Source organism: Martes martes (assembly GCF_963455335.1).
Source record: "Martes martes genome assembly, chromosome: 6".
Lineage (NCBI taxonomy): Eukaryota > Metazoa > Chordata > Mammalia > Carnivora > Mustelidae > Martes > Martes martes.
In genome coordinates, this window is record NC_137893.1 from 69,796,507 (window position 1) to 69,815,160 (window position 18,654).

An 18,654-nucleotide genomic window follows, 5' to 3' on the forward strand; every position below is an offset into this window, starting at 1 on the left:
AAGTTCAGGGGAAAAAGGTCATAACTCACTTTGAACATGTCCTGTGGTACTCGACTTCAGAAGTATATGGGAAGTGGAGAAGAAATAAGATTTGAAATATAAGGAGCCTGAGTGACTCTGAAAAAGTTTTCCAAATATCATGCATGTAAAATTATAACTGGAAGATTTGATTCTCCTTATTGCTCAGTCAAAATGAAACTTATCTCCTACAGTTTATATACAATTCCAAACAAAGTATACATTTTGGAGTTAATTGGGTAAAATAGAAATTTTGAGATCTGTGTCTGAGGGCAGCAGTTACCAATAGTCCTACAAATAGTAATTGTATCTTTGTGCAATTTTACAGATTCCCAAGTATTGGATTACATTTTAGTGTGTATGATGGATCTTGTCTTGACTAAGTGGGGGCAGTTCTGGACAAAAGAACACACAGAATCGCCACCTAGAGAGCAGGTAAATGAAGAAACCTGTGTTCTAATATCAAAGTATTAGTCTTTATGAAAGTTCAATGTATGTAATATACATCTTATTATATGTAGCACAATATAATGACAATTTTAAATACTTAATTCTTTTTGTAATGCCTTGATTCCAGATTATTTTTGTGTTTTTCAAAATTATTGATTATACCAAAACTCAAATATGATAAGAAGGAAATTCCTAGTGGAGGACAAAATAAAAAACTGAAAGATTGACAAAAGCTCCAGAATGTAAAAAAATAAATACATAAAAATTTAAAAAGTGGTTAGTTTTTTAAAATTTGTAACTTCTTTTGTTACAAATTTGTCATTTCTTGGGGCACCTGGGTGGCTCAGTGGGCTAAAGCCTCTGCCTTCGGCTCAGGTCATGATCCCAGGGTCCTGGAATCGAGCCCCGCATCGGGCTCCCTGCTCAGCAGGGAGCCTGCTTCCTCCTCTCTCTCTGCCTGTCTCTCTGCCTACTTGTGATCTCTGTCTGTCAAATAAATAAATAAAAAGTCTTTAAACAAACAAATAAACAAAAAAACCCCCCAAATTTGTCATTTCTTTTCTCAGTCTCTGTGAGTATTCCCTTTCATACAGACTTTTGTGTCTGCAACTTTGTATTTTTTTTCCTCTGAAACAGGAACCCCTCCCCAACAAAATATAAAGCTTCAGACTTGCAAACCTGGATCTGCCGCTGAGGAAGAACAGAAATTTTTCAGAGAAGAAAATCCTGAGAGAAGTACCAGACAGCTCTGCAGACCATTTTATGATTCCTAAATTCTCTAATTTAGGCTTCTTGCCATAATTTCAGAAGGATGATGACCCATCTCATTGGTATTTCTGGCTACGTGCAGGCTCTGGAAGGCACTTCTGACTTACTGGGCTCTCCTTAGAGGAACATTCACCAAAGACGGCCATGTTCCGTATTAAAGGGTAGGGGCGTTGTGAGGTGGCTGAGGGTGAGAGGGGTGGTTTGAAGTGATGCCACAGACTCTATGCGATAAAGTCATAAAGAGAGGAGCTTTTTTTTTTTTTTTCCTGGTTTAGAATGTTGCCATTTTATGTATGTATGTATGTGTTTATTTCTAGCATGCAAGCCGAGAGGGGGACAGAGGGAGAGGGAGAGAGAGAATCTCAAGCAGCTCAGAGCCTAACCCAGGATTCAATCTCATGACAACCCCAAGATCATGACCTGAGCCAAAATCAAGAGTTGTTGCTTAGCCGACTTAGCCACCCAAGTACCCATATAATTACCATTTTAAATCGAATTATCCCATAGCACAACGTGCTCAGTACAGAAGAGCTGCTATTATTATTACGACAATCCCCACTGCCCAATGCCTGCTCCAAGGGTTACATTTTATGTAAAGTATACACACACTTATACAAATATAACATTTGTGTTTTATAACATGTTTTTAAACCTGTAACATGTGTCAGGTCATGAAATCAATTTAGTGGGTCAGCCAGAATTGTATTAAAAAATGAAACAAAATAGAGAAAAATATTTGAAGGCATTTCATGTGGAAAGAGAAGAGTTTTGTGAAACTTGTTTTACAGTTGTGAACAGGATGTGTGTGTGTGTGGTGTGTGTGTATATGTATGAACTCTATTTCTTACCATTAGTTGCCTTTAGAAGTTTGAAAGTCATTGTTACAAGGCTTATACTTTTAATGAAAGTAATGAAAACATAAGTATTCACGTCAGAGTGTAACTAAAGCAGAAAAGAAATCTAACCCAGATATCATTGATTGATTTTACACCTTTTTAAAAAAGATTTTATTTATTTATTTGTCAGAGAGTGAGAGCACAAGCAGAGAGAATAGCTGGTACAGGGAGAAGCAGGCTCCCCGCTGAGCAGGGAGCCCAAGGCAGGACTCAGTCCCGTGATGCTGGGATCATGACCTGATCCCAAGGCAGATGCTTAACCGACTGAACTGCCCAAGCACCCCTGTGTTGTTGTTGCTGTTGTTTTTTTAACTTGAGAGTCAACCTTTTCCTGCTAAATGGTACTATTCCTAAATGTCTGTCACAGAGAAGATAATCTAACACAATGCCATTACACAGATTTATAGCTGACATTTGAAATATAAGTCAGAATGCTCCTTTTAGAAAAAACACAATTTTATTTCTATTTCCCTTTAGAAAAAAGTCTTTATGACTTCTGCAGTATCCAAACAGTTCATCCTTGGTGTCCTTTAAACCCATGTTTGCAGATGAGGACAGATCGGATTGTTGCATTGCACAGCCTGGCTTTCTGTTAGAGCACCGCACTTTAAAAAGTCGTCCCTGCAACGGAGGCTGAGTTCTTCCATGAACAGAGTGAGTACAATGCGCCAGTCTGTATTAATCACTAGAGGTAAGCTACCAGGCCATTACTAGAACTTTCTGCCAAGGTAGTAACAGGAAAATAACATCTGTTTGTATAAGGAAACTAGGAGCTCATTTGCACAGCTACTGGAGGGGATGGGGAGATTAATGCATGTTGTCAGTTCTACAAGTTTAATTTGACTTGTGCTAAAATAGCATCAATACCCATTGCCCCTTGCCATTCATTTCTCCTGAATGCTGATTAATTTACTCTCATTTCACCCTGAATGCTGCCAGGCAGTAATGACTTGTAGCCATCTGGCCGTCCTATTTTATCTTCCCCGCTGCCCCTAAAAAGAAGCAGAGATGGGGACATTCTTTTCATGGGCATCCATCCAGCCGCTCAGAGTTCCCAGTCCTCCTTTTGGGGAGCGCAGGGTAGATGGCTGTGCAGACAGTGGATTCCTGAACGGGCACACAGTTTTTGTGTTGGAGCTGGAAAGCTAAAGCCTCCTAATTTCAGAATTGGCGGGGGGGGGGGGGGGGGGAGGGGGGTGGTGTGCAAAGGGATAGATCACAGAGCCTATATATCAGTTAACAATTAAGCTTCGTAAAAGAGATTTATAAAGTACAGCTACTGTTACAGAGTGATATTTTGTAGATATATAATGATACAAAGTACGCAGAGATAGGGCTCTTTACAGGCACATAAAGCTATATTGTTAATATTGTCTTAACTCCTAGAAGAACGGGAAACCATCTGGTCTCAGTAATTGCTTCCAAATGTAATTTATTTTCTTTCCATGATATTTTCAGAATAATCAGACATATTACCTCATTATGGGTAAAAGAATAATAAATTAGACTGACAAAATTTGATTCTATTTCAAGGATACTATTTTTAAAAAATCAAATTTATTGAGGTATAGTTTACATATAATAAGTTCCGTCCATGTAATTCTGTATTTAAATGTGTTTTTGACACATTTGTATACTCATACAATCACCGCCATAGTCAAGCTATAGAATATTTCTACCAGCCCCCAAAATTGTCTTTGTGCCCCTTCCCAGTCGATTTTTCCCCACCCTCAGCACCAGGTAACATCTGACATTCTGTCAATGTAGATTAAATTAGCTTTTTCTAGAATTTCATAAAAGTGAAATCTTAACATTATATATACTTTTTAAAAAGATTTTATTTATTTATTTAAGAGAGAGAAAGAGAGAGTGCACACAAGCGAGGCGGGGTGTATGGAGGAGGGAGAGGGACAAGCAGACTTCATGCTGAGTTGGAGGAAGGCTCGATCTCACCACTCCGAGATCATGACCTAAGCTGAAATCAGGAGTCAGATGCTCAACCAGCTGAGCCACCCAGGCATCCCTGGTGTGTATACTTTTGCATCCTACTCTTTTTAAAAAAATTTTTAATTTAATTTTAATTTTTCAGTGTTCCAAAATTCATTCTTTATGCACCACACCCAGTGCTCCATGCAATCCGTGCATCCTACTCTGTTGCTTAGCATAATTCATCTATGCTGTTGCATTTTTCAATTGCTGGATACTGTCTCACTTTCACTCCATATCCTTCCATATCACCATAGATATGCCATAATTTGTTTATCCATTCATCTGTGGATAATGGACATTCAATTTCTAGTTTCTAGCTGTTATGAATAAATTTGTGTACAAGGCTTTGCATGGACATATATTTTAATTTCTCTTGAGTAAAAACTTAGGAATAGAACTGTCTTAGGGACACTTAGGAATAGACAGTTAGGAATAGAATTGTTTTAGGGACAATCCCACCAGCAATGGACGAGGAGGATTCCAGATGTTCCACATCCTCACCAACACTTGGTCTTGTTATCTTTTAAAAATTATATCATGTCAGTGGGTATATAGTGGCATTTCACTGAGCATCTAATTTGAATTTCCCCGTATTTTAAAATGTAGGTTTTATTGTTATTTAGGTATGGTAAGGCCAACAGATCAAGAGATCACTGCCACTAGAGTCAGCAAGGACCCAAAATATTAAGACATCAAAAATATAGAATAAAGAGACATGATGAATACACCTGATGACTAATGATATTGACCATCTTGTCATGCGTGTATTGGCCATTCATACAGCTTCCTTCCTTCCTTCCTTCCTACAGTGTTCAATTTTTTTTGCCTTTTCTAAAAAAAAAAAAATTATATTGCTTTCTTACTGAGTTCTAATTAATATAAATTTTTAATCTAAGATACTCATATTGCAACTATTTTCTCTCAATCCATGGGAGAGAATTTAATTTTCTTTTGATTTTCTCAAAAATGTCTTTCAAGGAGCTTAAGTTTAAATTTTGATGATGTTATCAATTTTTTCTTTTATGGTTCATGCCTTTTGTGTTTTATTGAAGAAATCTTGGCCTACCCCAAGATCATGAAGATATTCTTCTGGGGTTTTTTTCCCCAGAATTTTAAATATTAATTTTAAATATTACAGTTAGGTCTGTAGTACATTTTGAGTTAACTTTCTGTATTGATTTAAGTAAGGGTCAAGGTTCATTTTCGTCCCCCAACAACACTTGCTCAAAAGACGTTCCTTTCCCCATTGAATTAAATTGGCATATTAATTTTTATTGAAAATTAACTGGCCATCTGTGGGGGGGGGTCTATTTCTGAATTCTCTATTCTGTTGCATTGATATGTAGGTCTGTCCTTCAATGCTTGTATGACATTCTCTTGTTTACTGTAGCTTTATAGGAAGTCTTAAAATAAGAAAGCGTGTCATCCAACTTTGAATTGTTTGGTTATTTAAAGTCCTTTTCTTGGGGTGACCGGGCGGCTCAGTGGGTTAAGCCTCTGCCTTCGGCTCAGGTCATGATCTCAGGGTCCTGGGATCAAGTCCCGCATTGGGCTCCCTGCTCGGCAGGGAGCCTGCTTCCTCCCCGCTCTCTCTCTGCTTGCCTCTCTGCCTACTTGTGATCTCTCTCTGTCAAATAAATAAATAAAATCTTTAAAAATGAATAAATAAATAAAGTCCTTTTCTTTTCTAAGTAATTTTAGAATCAGATTTATAAAAACAAACAAACAAAAAACCTGTTGGGAGTTTGATTGGATTGTGTTGAATCTATGACTCACTTTAGAGAGAATGAGAGTCTTAATAGCATTGAATCTTCTAATTCGTAAATACGGTCTATGTTTCCATTTACTTAGTAGGCCTTTGTAATGTTCTCTCAGGAATCTTTTGTAGTTTTGTGAGTACAGGTTTGCACATATTTTGTTGAATTTACTTTTAAGTGTTTCATATTTGGGATGCAATTATAAATGGAATTTAAATTTTTTCATTCCCCATGTGTGTTTCTAGTATATAGAAATACAATTAATTTTTGTATATCGATTCTGTATTTCAAGAACTTTCCAAGCTTGCTTTTAAGTTTTAAGGGCTTTTTCGCTTTTGTTTCCTTCGCCTTTGGAGACATATCTTGAAAGAAGTTGCTGTGGCTGATATCAAAGAGGTTACTGCCTATGTTCTCCTCTAGGATTCTGATGGATTCCTGTCTCACGTTGAGGTCTTTTATCCATTTTGAGTTTATCTTTGTGTATGGTGTAAGAGAACAGTCGAGTTTCATTCTTCCACATATAGCTGTTCAGTTTTCCCAGCACCATTTATTGAAGAGACTGTCTTTTTTCCACTAGATAGTCTTTCCTGTTTTGTCAAAGATTATTTGACCATAGAGTTGAGGGTCCATATCTGGGCTCTCTACTCTGTTCCACTGGTCTATGTATCCGTTTTTATGCCAGTACCATGCTGTCTTGGTGATCACAGCTTTGTAGTAAAGTTTGAAATCAGGTAATGTGATGCCGCCAGTTTTATTTTTGTTTTTCAACATTTCCTTAGCAATTCGGGGTCTCTTCTGATTCCATACAAATTTTAGGATTATTTGCTCCAGCTCTTTGAAAAATACCGGTGGAATTTTGATCAGAATGGCATTAAAAGTATAGATTGCTCAAGCAGAGAGAGTCAAGTATCATATGGTTTCACTTATTTGTGGAGCATAACAAATAACATGGAGGACAAGGGTAGATGGAGAGGAGAAGGGAATTGAGGGAAATTGGAAGGGGAGGTGAACCATGAGAGACTATGGACTCTGAAAAACAACCTGAGGGTTTTGAAGGGGTGGGGGTTGGGAGGTTGGAGGAACCAGGTGGTGGGTATTAGGGAGGGCACGGATTGCATGGAGCACTGGGTGTGGTGAAAAAACAATGAATACTGTTACGCTGAAAAGAAATAAAAAATTAAAAAAAATTTTAAGGGCTTTTTGGGTAAATTCTTTAGGGATTTTTATGCGTCATGTGTATATAAGGAATTTTACTTCTTTCTTTCCAATCTGCAAGCTTGTTATTTCTTTTTCTTGTCTAATTGCACTGTTTAGAACCTTTAGTACAGTGTTGAACAAGTACAAGAGTGGACAATTATTATTTTTTTTTGGAAGTTATTCTGCCCATTTTTGGGGGTTTCAATCTTGCATGCAGATTTATATTTGGTAAAAGACTCAAGGGGATCCCTGTGCAGATTTTTGGGATTGTTTTTCTGCTTAGCTTCCTCCTGTTGGGGACTCTGCCCTACAAATTCTAGCTGCTTTGTCCTCCCCAATTTCCTGTTCCTTGCTCCTAAACTGAGCAAGATTCTCAAGCTCAACTTGTATTCCCCCTTTCTGTTCTACAGTCTAGAGATTGTAAAAAATCCTGGGTAATAGTAAGAAACACATTATTTTTTTTTTACTCCATTCTTAAGGATCATAGTCCTCTACTCCCTTGTGCCTGAAAATAGTTGTTTCTGTGTTTTATCTGGTTTTCTAGTTGTTTACAACAGAAGGGTAATTCTGGAGCTTGTTACTCCTTTATGGTTATAAATAGATACTGTCTGGGGCACCTGGATGGCTCAGTTGGTTGGGTATCTGCCTTCAGCTGAGGTCATGATCCCAGGGTCCTGGGATAAAGTCTCACATTGGGCTTCCTGCTCAGTGGGGAGTCTGCTTCTCCCTCTGCCCTCCCCTCCTATTTGTGCTCTCTCTTCTGTCAAGTAGATAAATAAAATCTTTTTTAAAAAAGAAATAGATACACTCTAATATTTAAGTATTTACTGGTTGGTGATGATGATGATGATGATAATGATATTTGCTATGTGATTCAGCCGGTTTTGCTTTGGGGAGAAAAGGGAAGTTTCAACCAGTAGTTTTTAACTTATCTCATATTAGACTTATTTGAGGGCTCCTAAAACACAACTATGTTTAGGCTACTTGCCCAGAAATTCTGATTTAAATGGCATTTATATGTTTTTAAAGCTTTCAGATTTACTCTCAAGACTCTACAGGACTTGTCAATAAGTGTTCATGACATCCTCGTGTGGCCAAGATGGCTTACAGGTGTCCTGGGTTACAGATCTCTTCACCCCTGTGGGCAGCCAGTCCTATCCAGATCCCTCGCTCCAGCAGGAGTCAGCACCCTCAGTTTACCCCAGTGTGCCACACACACACTATCCTTTCCTGATTGTGCTGTGACTGTGGGCCATTGGGCTTTAAAAGTTAATCCTCCTTTAGATTCCCTCATCTTCGTATCCCAGCTCAAATGTTACCAAACCTTTTCCTGACCTCTCAGGGTCATCCTTTCTCCTTCCTGCCCATTCCCATTGCAACACACGTACAGCTCTGTGACAGTCATGTTTGAGTTTTAAGTCTGTTTCTTCTTAAGATTTTAATCCCTGGAGGATGGGGCTGGTTTCTTTCTTTCTTTCTTTTTTTTTTTTTTAAGAAACTTAAAAAAAAAAAGATTTTATTTATTTATTTGACAGAGAGAAAGATATCACAAGTAGGCAGAGAGGCAGGCAGAGAAAGTGAGGGAAGCAGGTTCCCTGCTGAGCAGGGAGCCTGATACAGGGCTCTATCCCAGGACCCTAAGATCATGACCTGAGCCGAAGGCAGAGGTTTAACCCACTGAGCCACCCAGGCACCCCTGGGGCTGGTTTCTTTAATTGTCTCTTCCTATTATCAAGCAGAATGTTTTGTACTTTGTATTTACTATATTTAGGTGGGCCATTCTGGAGTTTAATGTTGGAAAGTGTTCTGTGACCCAAAATATTTTCTGTTCTATTGAAAATCTATTCAGTGTTTTCAGGGTGCCTGGGTGGCACAGTTGGTTAAGCATCTGACTCTTGGGTTTGGCTCAGGTTATGATTTCAGGGTCATGAGATTGAGTCCCCTGTCACGCTCTGCACTCAGTGCAGAGTCTGCTTAAGACTGTCCCTCTCTCGGGGCGCCTGGGTGGCTCAGCGGGTCAAGGCCTCTGCCTTCGGCTCAGGTCATGATCCCGGGGTCTTGGGATCGAGCCCCATGTTGGGCTCTCTGCTCAGCGGGGAGCCTGCTTCCTCCTCTCTCTCTCTCTCTGCTTGCTTCTCTGCCTACTTGTGATTTCTGACTGTCAAATAAATAAATAAAATCTTAAAAAAAAAAAAAAAAAGACTGTCCCTCTCTCAGGTGCCTGGGTGACTCAGTGGGTTAAGCATCAGCTTTCTGCTTATGTCAGGATCCTAGGGTCCTGGGATCCAGTCCACATCAGGCACAAGTAGTGGGAAGCCTGCTTCTCCCTCTTCTTGAACTCCCCCTGCTTTTGAACTCTCTTTCTCTCTGTCAAATAAATAAAATCTTAAAAAAAAAGGGGGGGGCCCTCTCTCTGCAACTCCCCACTGCACCTTCTCTCTCTAAAATAGATAAACAGATCTTTAAAAAAAAAAAGTATGTTTTCAGATTTTCCATAAGTCAGTCAGGTGGGAGAGGAATTTTGTATTATGTTACACTGTATTTTGTATTACGTTTTTTACAGTGGGGCTTGAATTCATTTCAGGTCTCTAATCTTTTTTCACACTAAATTAATTTTGTCCTTTAGGGAAAAGAATTTGGTGGTGCCTTTCTACCTTTAAGCATTTGTACTTCAGAAATGAAATTGTTTGATTTTGATGAATTTTTCTATTTATACCATTTCAGCTTTTAAATTTGGTAATTTTTATTGGTTAGATTATTATTTTTAAATTAAGCAATAAATAAATTGGATGGGAAATGAATTTCTATAAGGATAATGTGGAAGAAAATGCAAATGTTAATTGCTATTATTATTGGCAATATCTGTTTGGTTACATAACACCAAGCTTCATATGTTTACTCAGTTCTTCTTTTATATTAATGTTGCCATGAGAAGAGTCACTCTGTCTGATATAATGCCTTTGCATAAATTAGGAAAATGCACCTCTTCTGGGCATTGCTTAGCAAACAGAACAAGGGTGAGATTATAACCTCACTTTTTATTTTTTTATTTTTTAATTTACAACCTCACTCACTTATCTCCTGAGTCAGGAATCCTCATATAAGGCATGATTTGTACAACCTGACATAGTGGCTCTATGATGACTTCTTTACTTTTAGGACAATTGATTATTTCTATACAATTTGGCATATTTCCAGGAGGTAAAAACAGATTTGATACCCTCCATTGTGTATAAGACACATGAGTATGAATTGTAAAATTATGTTGGAGAGAGAAATTAAAGAGGGTTCAATAGAGTTATCTAAATCTCAGTTGTGTGACCGCTCCTCTGTGTGGTGGCCGGAGGGGGGTGATGCTCAAAGGAAATTAAAGGTGGAAAATAAGGGAAATGAGGTTCTCCTCCCATAACCCACATAGTAAGACAGGGGTAAGAGGTAGGAGCCAGGACACTGCAAATCTTTGGCTAATGTCTTCCATTAATGGCACGTTTGGGTTGGCTAAGACACAAAGGAAACACCACATTTGCCAGGTAGATGAATATGCACCTGTTCACCTCTGGCCACAAAGAGAAAGGCAGAGGCTGTGAGCTGTTGGTGAGGAAGAGCCAAGGACAATGCCAGGTAGAGCCAGAGTTATAGTAGGAAAGGACCACACATGGAATCCGTCTGTGACCTTCTTACTCTGAAATCTTGCATTCTTCACCAGCCACGAAGTATAATTTTGGTGGGATAAATGAATCACTTATCCATTGACCACGTACTTGACGATTTTGGAGTCCTTCTCAAATTGCATGTGCAGGCAGAAATGGACCACTAACATTTCCTGAACAGCCCTATTTGTTCTTCAGTATCTTAGATGCTTCCTCATACACTGTCTCACTTACAACAATCCTAAGTGGTTCCATTTGACCTAAAAAGGAGGATGTTGTAACAGGTGGAAAGGACGGGTTGGCTATTCTTATTATAGATTTTGTTCAATGGCAGTAAAGAATTTCACTTAGTGTTGATTGTGTTTTCTGGTTGCAAATCACAGGGAGTGGAAGCTGGTCTTGAATGAATGACCTCAATCATTAGTGCCTGTGTTTCTTTTTTTCCATCTATGGGTCCTGGTTCTGTTTTCTCTCCCCTCGCTGATTTTCTTGATCCGTTTTGCACCACCCTCCCTTACTTTTGGTTAACATCGTATATCAGGAACCTGCTGTTTCCCCAAGTCCTCAGACCTCATTTATTGTATCTTGCTCTCTTCCAATCAGGGCCTCATCAAAGGCACACACTGCTCTCAGGGGTTCTTACTGAATGGGCTACAATCAAGGACATTAAGAGAGATGTACTCTGCAATTATTTTGCATATTTTTCCATTTTGTTTCTTAAAGGGGAAATATCTTCACAGAAAAATAGGAGTCTCCATCTTATCCTGTCTCCTGGTTTATTATTCTTGTAAAAACCCAGTGTGGGGTAATGAATGCTCATTTGCAAGATTGAGTGAACAGGGATGGGAAGAAGATTATTTGCTGTCATGATTGATTTAATCTGTATTGAGGAAATAGAATAAATATAAGGTGCTGCTCAGCTCATACAGATGATGGAAGACCCAGTCTGGAAGCCCAAAGGCCCTGAAATCTTAAGGAGTGCTTATTTGGGTTTGGGACCTGGCTGAGCTGCTCACACCTCTACTGGACCTCTAGTGGCTGACTCTATAGAGTCCCAGGGCAAAGTCATCAATTTCGACTCATGATGTTGAAAACTCTGGGAAATTCAACATTAGGAGATTATTTAAAATACTCATCTCTGGGGGCACCTGGGTGGCTCAGTGGGTTAAAGCCTCTGCCTTCAGCTCAGGTCGTGATCTCAGGGTCCTGGGATTGAGCCCCACATCGGGCTCTCTCTGCTCAGCGGGGAGCCTGCTTCCTCCTCTCTCTCTGTCTACTGTGATCTCTGTCTGTCAAACAAATAAATAAAATCTTAAAAAAAAAATACTCATCTCTGGTTCTCTGTCAAAGCTGATCTGCCTTCTTCTCTCTCTCTTTCTCCCTCTCACTCTTTTTTTTTTTTTTGCTTGTTTAATTGTAGATCTTTGTGTACCCAAGTTCCAAAGGTGAGACCTCTGTTCTTGAGAAATAGACAATTTGAATACAAAATGTTATAAAGGTATTACACAAAGTATACTCAGAAGGGGGCCTATTAACCAAGCCTTTTTATTTTCCACAGTTCTGATGCTTTGACATCTTGAGGCTTTGCTGACCCCAGGAAGACTGCACTTCCCAGAGCTAGCCAATTCCTAGAGATGGTAAACAATTTACCCACCGAGGAACATATCTTTCACAAGCAAACTAACTGATCCAGAACCCACCCACCCCACCAACTCCTCTGCGGGGCAATCTCCCTCAAGGGCTAGTTTTCCTCTGCCCTGATCACTCCAGGGCCAGACTCCAGACAACCAAAGACAACCCCTGCACACCCAGCACCTGTTGAAATTATTCAAACTAACCAATCCTAAGCTGGCTTGCCTTGTCTCGGCTTGCCTTTCCTGCAGAAACCAAAAGACGAGGCTTCTGCCCACGTGTTTTCCTTACTCCCTCTGTCTCCTGACTGACAGTGGTGCCTCCCCAGGTGGCCCTTTGGGGCACTGCCTGCCTCCTCCCTTGGAGAAATGTGAATCATAAATGATCTTTTCAATGGCAATCATCTCCTGATCCTGGGCCTTGCCTGAATAATAATAAACCTGTGTTTTGGAACAAGGGGTTTCATGGACCTAGAAGCTTGGAGAAAGCATCCCCAAGGCAATCCAGGTTTGAAAGGAACTTGAATGAGGGGTGGATGTCATGTGGTCATGGAGATGTGGGGGAGGAAAACAGAGGAGTCCAGTCAGTGGGAAGAGCCCATCTGAAAGCAAGAGGGTGGTGTGTTGAGGGAGCGCGGATTAACCTGGGTGGAACGTGGGCAGGGGAGAGAGATGAAGATGGAAAGATTGGTTGTGTTAGGTTATCAACTTGCTCAGGAGTTGGATTCCATCCTGTCTATTTGAAGAACAAGTTCACTGGCACTGGTGAACACAGGGATCAACGAAAGCTAAAGACCTGTCAGGCCGTTGGGAATAGTATTTAAATCTTCACACTCTTCCCTCTATTGTCTCGTGCCCTACCACATGTTCTGGTTTCGGGAAAAGACGTCCCCCCAAAGAGTAAGTGGATTAAAAGTGCCTGTAAGGCTACTGTAGCACATTATTTGAGTGCCTTCTGATTTTTCCTTTACTTGTCTCCCGTTGAATTTGGAAAATCATGACAACCATTTACATGAGTAAAGTTAATTAGAAAGATGGATTAAAAAGTGTTTATATCTTGATAACCTTAACTCTTGCCTGAGACACTATATTCTTCCTTTCTTTTTCCCCTTCAATTTCTCATTTGCCCTTTCTCTCCTGGTCCCTTACCCTGAAAATATTTATTTTACTCCCATTTCCATTTGCTTTAGAGAAAGTTGTACATCTTTTGAGGTATAAACCATCTTAGTTGTATATATTTGATGAGCTTAATAATACCTTCCAAGCCAAAAACATTTCACAGCCAACAGGAAAAGGTTTTGATTATCTTCGTGACGAATATTTAGGACTGTCTGCTCTTACAAGTATAGCATTGGGTGCTATGACCAGAAAAAAAAAGATTGATGAATAATGATCATGGTTTGCCAATAGGAGGGAGAGTAAACAACAGAATAATTTAATTCTCACTATCACCTTGTCTTATTCAAAGCTGTCCTGGCTGAGGAAGGAAAGGCCTATCAGGGTCTTTGTTCTAGTGTGCAGATAAAATGACATATTGGATTATTCACACCAGTGCTGAAAATTGATGTTATTTCTCCTACTTGCTGAGTTCCAGACTAATGAGATTTGACTGTTATTCAAGCACAACTATTGTCACGTAGCTGTACAATTACCAAAGCTAGACTCCTTTATAAAAAACCAAGTGGCATACTGTTCTTTAATATTTGACACATTTTTCTTTCTCTGTTCACTTTTCCTTAACCTCCTCCCAATTATGTTCTCTGTCTTCATCAAGAGTATGCCTAATCAATAAGAAGAATTTTCCCCATAAGAGAAAAAAAAGTGAGGCATTAAATGTTGATATTACAAATGTGAGGAAACCAATGTTTTCCTTCTGAAAGATTAGCAAGGATTAATCCCTTTCTGTTTTAGAATGAATTAGGCTAATATAGCACAAGCCTCCTGTAGTATTTTCTGGTGGTTACAGATATTCCGTTTAAGTGCGAAAATACAGTCACTGGCATAGCGACTGACGGTGGCCTAGACATTTGGGATGTCCTAAGCAAAAGAGTCTTTGTGGCATTTTAGTCTTTTGTTAATTGCAGAATCATCAGCTCTCCGGCTTGATTGCCAGTTTCTCTCCATCTCGTTCCAACTCGTTCTCAACAGCAGTGGTACACTTTGTCTTTGCAGGACCGCAGCTGTATGGATCCTTTATCTTTGTCATGTGTGGCTTGCTGACTTTCTGCAGAGCTGGGGTTTGACTCTAATAAAGAATCCTGCACAAGATCAGAAAGGCATCGAAGGCCAGCACTGTGTTTTGAGATTCTTCAAATACACATACCTTGTCTAGTACACAGGTTATATAATGTGTAGTGAAGGTGGGTGTCATGGTTGATAATCCTGGTAGATTAGGGAACCTTGCAGAAGACCTATGGTCCTCTGACATTTGAGGGTTAATCTTGGGGTTGCCGGACTCTTCAACCTTACAGGGCTACTCCAAGGTAACTAGATATTTGACAAAAAAGATTTTTAAAATAAATTTTTTAAAAGTCCAGTGTAGTTAGTATACAGTGTTATATTCATTTTTAAGTGTGCAACATAGTATTTCAACAATACTATCTATCAGTGCTCATTATAAGTGCACTCTTAATCCCCATCACCTATATCACCCATCCTTCCCCCCACCTCCCTTCTGGTAACCATCAGTTTGATCTCTACAGTTAAGAGTCTGTTCCTTGGTTTTTCTCCCTCTCCTTTTTTTTCCCTTTGCTTGTTTCTTAAATTCCACATATGAGTGAGGTTATATGGTATTTGTATTTCTCTGACTGGCGTATTTCACTCTGCATTATATTCTTTAGCCCCATGTTGTTGCATAATGGCCAGATTTCATCCTTCTTTATTGTTGAATATTCCACTATATATGTATATACACATATACATTTCACATCTTCCTTGTCTATTCATCTTTCATTGGATACTTGGGCTGCTTCCACAATTTGTCTGTTGTAAATAATGCTGCAATAAACCTAGGGGTGCATGTATCCTTTTGAATTAGTGTTTTTGTATTTCTTGGGCAAATACCCAGTAATGCAATTACTGGAGCATAGGATTCATAAGATAGTTCTTTTTTTTTTTTCTTTTTTTAGGAATCTCCATACTGTTCTTCACAGTGGCTATACCAGTTTGCACTCCCATGAATAGGGCATGAGGGTTCCTGTCTGTCCACATCTTCTCCAACACTTGTTGTGTCTTGTGTTTTTTACCTTAGTTATTCTGACAAGTATGGATAGCTCATTTTGATATCTCATTGTGGTTTTGATTTGTATTTCCCTGATGATGAGTGATGTTGAGTATCTTTTCATGTGTCTGTTGGCCATCTGGATGTCTTCTTTGGAGAAATGTCCATTTATGTCTTCTGCTGATTTTTTAAATTGGATTATTTGTTTTTTGGATGGTGAGTTGTGTCAGTTCTTTAAATATTTTGGATACTAACCCTTTATCAGATATGTCATTTGAAAATTATCTTCTCCTATTCTGTAGGTTGCCTTTTAGTTTTGTTGATTGTTTCCTTCACTGTGTAGAAGCTTTTTTTTTTTTTTAATGAAGTTCCAATAGTTGATTTTTGCTTTTGTTTCCCTTACTTCAGGAGCCAGATCTAGAAAAAAGTGACTAAGTCTGATGTCAGAGAAATTACTGCTTGTGCTCTCTTCTAGGATTCTTATAGTTTTTTTTTTTAAAGATTTTATTTATTTATTTGACATACAGGGAGCACAAGTAGGCAGAGAGGCAGGCAGAGAGAGAGAGAGGAGGAAGCAGTCTCCCCGCTGAGCAGAGAGAGCCCGATGTGGGGCTCGATCCCAGGACCCTGAGATCATGACCTGAGCTGAAGGCAGAGGCTTTAACCCACTGAGCCACCCAGGTGCCCCAGATTCTTATAGTTTTATGTCTCAAATTTAGTTCTTTAATCATTTTGAGTCTATATTTGTATATGGTATAAGAAAGTGATCCAGTTTCTTTTCTTTTCTTCTTCTTCTTTTTTTTTTTTTGGCATGTAGCTGTCCACTTCTCCCAACACCATTTGTTGAAGAGACTGTCACAAAACTCTTGAAGCAAACTTTCAAGATCATCTAGTTCAACCCCATTATAGTAAAGATGAGGTTATTATGAGCTAGGGTGACTGCTCTCTTGGTGTTGCTTTGGTCACTAATAACAATCTTTCTTTCTCTTTGTTTATCTTTCTTGCTCTTTCATCAATTCATTCACTCCATAAATATTTTCTGAATGCCTGTTCTGTGCTAATCACTAATGTGTTAAAGAAGGGGATTGGGATTCTTGGTTCACTCAGTCAGTTAAGCATCTCTCTTCAGCTCAGGTCATGACCCCAGGGTCCTGGGATCGAGTCCAGCATTGGACTGCTTGCTCAGTGATGAGACTGCTTCTCCCTCTGCTTGCTGCTCTCTCTACTTGTCCTCTCTCTCTCTGTCAAACAAATGAATAAAATCTTAAAAAAAAAAAAGAAAGAAAAAGAAATGAAGAGACAGATAATTTTTCTACCATACCATGAATCTAAAAAAAGGGAAATTAAAGAGAAACAAATTAATTATTTTGATTATATAGTGGTTTGAAATTTTCTAAATATTTTTGGGGTGCCTGGGTGGCTCAGTAAGTTGTCTGACTCTTGATCTCAGCACAGGTCATGATCTCAGGGTTATCGAGCCCCACATTGGGCTCTGCTCAGCATAGGGTCTGTTTGTCCTTCTCCCTCTGCTCCTCTCCCAACTCATATGTGTGTTTTCTCTCTCTCAAATAAACAAATAAATAAATAAATAAAATATTTCTTAAAATTTCTGAGTATTTTTATATAACTTATTCAATTTAACTATGAGAAACAAGTTTTGGTTATGAGCACTAAACTTTTGCTATTTCTTTAGACCTGACTACTAGAGAGACTTCTCTGAATGACAGATCCACGTCAGTAAGCATTCTTCTGTGTAAGAATGACCTAGGAACAATTATTGTGATAGGGAAAAACTGTACTCTGAGATGGCCAACCAAACCAGCAAGGGAATTCCAGTCCTTGTCTCAAAGCCCTTCCGGGTTTATTCCTACCCTGTTTTCTGCGAGTACCAAAAGTACCGAGTATGCGGAAGTAGAAGAATATAAATTTCCCTCCCTGCTGGTGCTTGGGGCTCAGAACTTTGGAGAACAACCTCCTCTGAGTCCACCAGTGTTAAATAAACCTCCAATCCTCCAAAGTCTCCAAGTGCTGCTTGGTTCTTCTACCAGGATCCAGTCCGGGTTCTGTAACATTTGGTTCCCTGACCGGGAAACCCAACCGTGCTGACCCATTTTTGCCACCCATTTGGGGCAAAGGTGGGGCAGTGACAGAACAAGGGATCGTAAGGGAGAAAGCAAACCCTGCCTAATTTTCGGCAGTCTCCTGTCTGGTCGCCTCAGGCCGGCCCACCCCGCTGTTCCCACCTGGACTCAAAGGAGACTTGGCAGGTGAGGACCTGGTCCCAATGTCAGATTTCAGTAAGGCCTGGGGCTCCAGGACCCAGTCAGGCCCACCTCTGAGGGTGGAAAGGGAAACTGATCACCTCCCAGATACCTCTTAGGGGTCTCACAGGTAGGGCCTCTCGGGGTGGGAGGCAGGGGAGGTCCTTCAGGTCAGGAACCCCCCTGTAAGGGGGGTACAGAAAGGAATTTCCGAAAGGAATTCCACAGGTCAGGGCCTCCTGAGGGGGAGGAACTAAAATAACTTTGGTGTGAATGCGTGAGTGAATGTGCAGTTTGACCTGGCTTCAGGTGGACTGATTCTGGGGCTCCATGGGTGGGCACCCTTAGGGTCCCCAGAAACCTATGGACTCCAAGTGGCCCTAACCTGCTTTTGTGGTGACCTCATAGGGTCTAAGGTGAGCCCCTTTGGGGTGCCAATCTGGGGCTTATACAGACTCGCTAAGGCTAAGAGGCACCCAGGTGTCCTCTGGAATGGTGGACAGGTGGGCATCTGACTGGTCTCTCCTTTGGAGGGACACCTACCCTTCCTTTGTCTTCATGCCAATGACACAGGAAGGGAACACACAGGGTGGCCAAGAGAGCCCCCTGCTCATCATGGGTAGAAGCTCTTCAAAACCCACAGTCTTAGACTGTATGCTCAAAATTTTAAGAGGCAATTCTCAGGAGACTATGGGATGAAAACATCTGGAAAATTAGGCACATTATGTGAATTAGAATGGGCACCTTTGGGGTCGACTGGCCCTCTGAGGGGCCCTAAGACATACCCACTATCTAGGTCATTCACAAAATTATGGTC

General features: G+C 40.0%; 1 long non-coding RNA gene across 1 annotated transcript; it reads left to right on the forward strand.

The window, feature by feature from the left end:
* The first annotated feature begins 1,162 nt into the window (after positions 1 to 1,162).
* Positions 1,163 to 12,767, forward strand: LOC308345178. The gene is made up of 3 exons (XR_013967040.1): positions 1,163 to 1,397; positions 2,681 to 2,786; positions 12,284 to 12,767. It is a non-coding gene; the product is annotated as an uncharacterized lncRNA (long non-coding RNA).
* The last annotated feature ends 5,887 nt before the right edge of the window (positions 12,768 to 18,654 follow it).